Source organism: Acanthochromis polyacanthus, chromosome 3, assembly GCF_021347895.1.
Source record: "Acanthochromis polyacanthus isolate Apoly-LR-REF ecotype Palm Island chromosome 3, KAUST_Apoly_ChrSc, whole genome shotgun sequence".
Classification (NCBI taxonomy): Eukaryota; Metazoa; Chordata; class Actinopteri; family Pomacentridae; genus Acanthochromis; species Acanthochromis polyacanthus.
In genome coordinates this window covers 24,509,477-24,513,443 of record NC_067115.1, presented here as the reverse complement: position 1 = coordinate 24,513,443, position 3,967 = coordinate 24,509,477, and the positions used below count along the sequence as shown (strand labels likewise).

At 39.2% G+C, this 3,967-nt stretch overlaps 1 long non-coding RNA gene across 4 annotated transcripts; it reads right to left on the bottom strand.

The window, feature by feature from the left end:
* Positions 1-582: 582 nt before the first annotated feature.
* Positions 583-3,606, bottom strand: LOC127533398 (uncharacterized). Of its 4 annotated transcripts, XR_007941138.1 has the most exons (9): positions 3,415-3,606; positions 2,700-2,786; positions 2,561-2,624; positions 1,904-1,964; positions 1,488-1,534; positions 1,306-1,355; positions 1,172-1,232; positions 979-1,014; positions 583-887 (listed from the first exon to the last, which is right to left on the bottom strand). It is a non-coding gene; the product is annotated as an uncharacterized LOC127533398 (long non-coding RNA). The 4 variants fall into 4 exon arrangements; XR_007941139.1 differs by lacking the exon at positions 979-1,014; XR_007941140.1 differs by lacking the exons at positions 979-1,014; positions 1,172-1,232.
* Between the last annotated feature and the right edge of the window lie 361 nt (positions 3,607-3,967).

Genomic DNA, 3,967 nt, shown 5'->3' with positions numbered 1-3,967 from the left:
AAATTAAAACAACTGAACAAGCGTCCTCCCAGACTGGTGATTCCATCATTTTTGCCAGGAGTTGTAATACTACAGCCGACAACTTTTTACTTGGGTTCAACTTTCACCTAACTCAAACCCTGTCTAACTAGGGCTAGCTGGACTGAAACAGTGAAGTGAAATTTGTGATATACAGCATACATAGACACATTTGGATTTTTTTGTACACTGAATTATATCAGCTACATTAAAGGAGATCAGAGACAGCAGCAATGTCTCTGCCATTGATACCTGACCATGCATGGTTATTCCTGGCTGATAACACAGATTTCCTAAACTTTGCACTAACGACTTTCTTAAAGTGTCACTAATCCACTCAAGGATATAAGACTGAACTGACAGTCAATGTTACATGTCTTTCCTCAAATCAAAGAGGGCTCTTAGCTTGGCCTTCATTCTACATAACTGAAACAAAAACATAATCTCTGATCTCTGTATAGAGACTTTCTGTATATGATTATGCCAGACATAATATATCAGAGTCTGTACGACTGACGAACCATGTACATTTGTAGGGGTCAGATGTAATGAATTAAGCTTCAGCACCGTTGAACACAACTTTATTCTTTTCTGTCAAAAGCACAAAACACCTTCATGTTTCTCCTGTCAATGATTTCTTGACAGAATGTCTCATAGTCTTCCTGCAGACTAAAAAGAAAAAGGAACGGTTCTCTGAGATCAGCGGTCTCCTCTTCTTCCTGGCCATCACAGACACACAGGAGTTCCACTGCCCTCACGCGTTGCTCCTTGGCCATGGTAACAACTTGGGGAAGGGAAATTTTTCCCTTGAAAGTTCTGGTCCCACACCACCGGGCTGCTGCCATTGCATCCCTGACCAAAGGATTCTCCTAAACAAAAATAAAGAAAACAGTTAATTAAGTAAAGGCTCGGAGATTGCAGAAAACACTGAAATGAGACTACCCATCTCAGGCAATAAACCCCGTTTCCTGTTCCCAGTCCTGTTCTCAGCCTGATCTAGAAAGGAAACAGATTGTGGTGTCTACAGGCACAATGACAATGCAAGATTTAAGTGGTTGATTTTAAGTACACAGAGAAATAATGACTGCTCTGTGACATGGAACCTCAACAACCTTGATGGATATGTGTGAGACAACGCTGGCTGGAACAATACCTGATGCTTCAGTGGCAGATTCTGAAAGCCTAAACATTTTCAGGGGGACTTCAGCCACATCCTGAAATAAGTGGCGGGGATCAGTCTTTGAGCAATAGTTTCACTATATACCAATTTATCACATGACCTCTCACCTGTAGTTTTTTCTGCTCTCGTTGCCTTTTTCTTTGCTGCAATCTCTCTTCTTTAAATCATGGTGATTTAATGACAACAAACATTCACAATGAAAACATTCATGCAGGTCAGATGACAGTGAATACAGTAAAACGTGATTTAAAAGAATCTGCTTTAAAAGTGTGATACTGAGGGCGCTTACAGCAGGAGAACAAGACACCACCATCTTCTAATCTGCAGCATGTTTTCCTGTGAAGAAGGAAATGCAGAAGATTAAAATATGTTTCCAAAAATAATACCTTCATCGCTACAGTCAAGCATAACGTGTCACAATTTGCTCAAACCTCACTGAAATCACAACAGGCCCCCATTACAATGTACAGAGATACTGGTTAATATAATATCATGCACATTCTGTCAGGATACAGTTTTTCAATACAAAGAGTGTGTTTTAAATGCAGAAAAAACATTTTATAGATGTCATCGATATAACATACTGAGTAGTTCTTACCATCAAAACAAACACGCCACAGTTGGTGGAGCATCTTTGCAGTGTTTTAATAAAAGAATGGCAAGAAAATAGCAAATGTTAGCAAATGTAATGTAGTAATGTCTCACCTGAACATCATTCACACCAAGCTGCCTCCAAGGGCCAGGAGATAGGCTGTGAGCAATGTGCCTGGTCAAAGAGTAAATAAAAGTACAATAAACCATTTTAAAGCAACACTTGGAACAAAGTTGGAAGAGGCTGGTGCTTCAAATCAAATGTTTTTGTAATGGGCTTAAACAAACAAAATATATGGTTCTGTTTCCATCTGTGTAGAATAATGTAAAAATAAATAAGAATAATGTAACAATTACTTCTATCCCTCGCAAACACTCACTTTTGTTGTTTGTTTTTGTTTGTTTGGAACATCTTAATGCATTCAAATAAAAACAGAAGCATTTATTAAACAAACAAAGGACAAGTGGTTTAAAACAGAACTACCACTGTCCAGGAAGGATCTTGGAAGGTGTCCTAAAAACCTGACTAGATGGACTCTACTCTCATCTCTCCAGCCGCTGCCACAGAGGGGATCTAGAAAGAAAATCTCTCTAGCCTGTGGCCTCAGTATCTGTTAAATGTGTTCAAATACAACCACACACATAAAATTATGGAATGTTACAGAAATACTAACAAAGCTGCCATGCATTTAATATACCAAAAAATTTAAATCAGCAATGAGCAACTTTGTTGTGTAAGGTCATAATAGAGGACAATATAAATGTATTTACAGAGTATCCAGTGTCCAGGTACAAATACTGGAAGCAGAACCCACTGGAGACTGGCTGCATTGTCCTGTAAAAAGATATCAATAACTGAATATGAAATGCTCAAACTCCACTACAAAAGCAAAACTTTTTAACAAATTACCAGCAGGTGATCCATGGGGTTTGTGGATGATGGTGGAAACCATGTGGCAATGACGCGGCTGTTTGCAGCAAACACGTGCTCTATTCTCTGTAACAGAGATAGATAATTGAACTATACTATCCAATCCATTTGAATTAATAGTTTTGTAAACCTTTCATTTTAGCTGAAACTCTTCTATCACACATCACACCTGACACTTTTCTCCAGTCGTTCCAGCCTGCCTGTACATGCTTCTTCACCTCTTTTCCACACTCTCCATTGCTCTGGACTGTTGACCCTAAGTACTTAAAATCCTCCACCTTCTTGACCTCTTCTCCCTGTAACCTCACTCTTCCACTTGGGTCCCTCTCATTCACACACAGATACTCCGTCTTGCTGCGGCTAACCTTCATTCCTCTCCTTTCCAGGGCAAACCTCCACGCCTCTAGCTTCTCCTCCAATTCCAGTAGATTATTCTGAATAATTTGAATCAGTCTAATTCTAAAAGGAATGGCATCGTTTAAATGTTTTGTTAAACGTCACTTTTCTAATGGGCTTGCTACTTAGCACGTGACAAAATAAATGAGTCTGACGTAAGTCTGAAACTAATGCAAGGAGATAATGCAACTGGAGATAAAATAATATCACTTCCTTCCTTGTCTGTCACAAAATAGCAAAACAGCAACGTTAAATCACGTTAAAACAGCACATTTAAACAAAAGATAAACGTGCTTACCTCCATTTTGGAAACTTCTTCTTCTTCTCTAATACATTCTTCTTCTTCTTCAACGGTTCAACTGCGCTATGCGGGCGGAGTTAAACGTTTAACTCCGCCCACGTTTAGTTCAAGGTGGGCGGAGCTCAACGTTTAACTCCGCCCACGTTGAGGCACGCCCCGATCTGCGGGCTGCAGTCAGGGGTACTTGGTTGTTTTTACTTCATCTGTGCACCAGCTGAAAATAACTACAGTGCCATGAAAAAGTATTTGCCCCCTTCTCAAATTCTTTTTTTTTGTGCATGTTTTCTCCACTTCAATGTTCAACATCATCAAACAAATGTAAATAACAGACAAAAATAATCCAAGTAAACTTAAAATACAGTTTTTAAATGATGATTTTCTTTATTAAGGGAAAAAACACTTCAAATCGACTTGGCCCTGTGAGAAAAAGAAATTGCCCTCTAAGCCTAAAAACTGGTTGGGCTACCCTCAGCAGTCATAATTAGAAATCAAGCGTTTTCTGCAAGTATCTCACATCTCTGTGAAGATATTTTGGCCCACTCTTCACTTC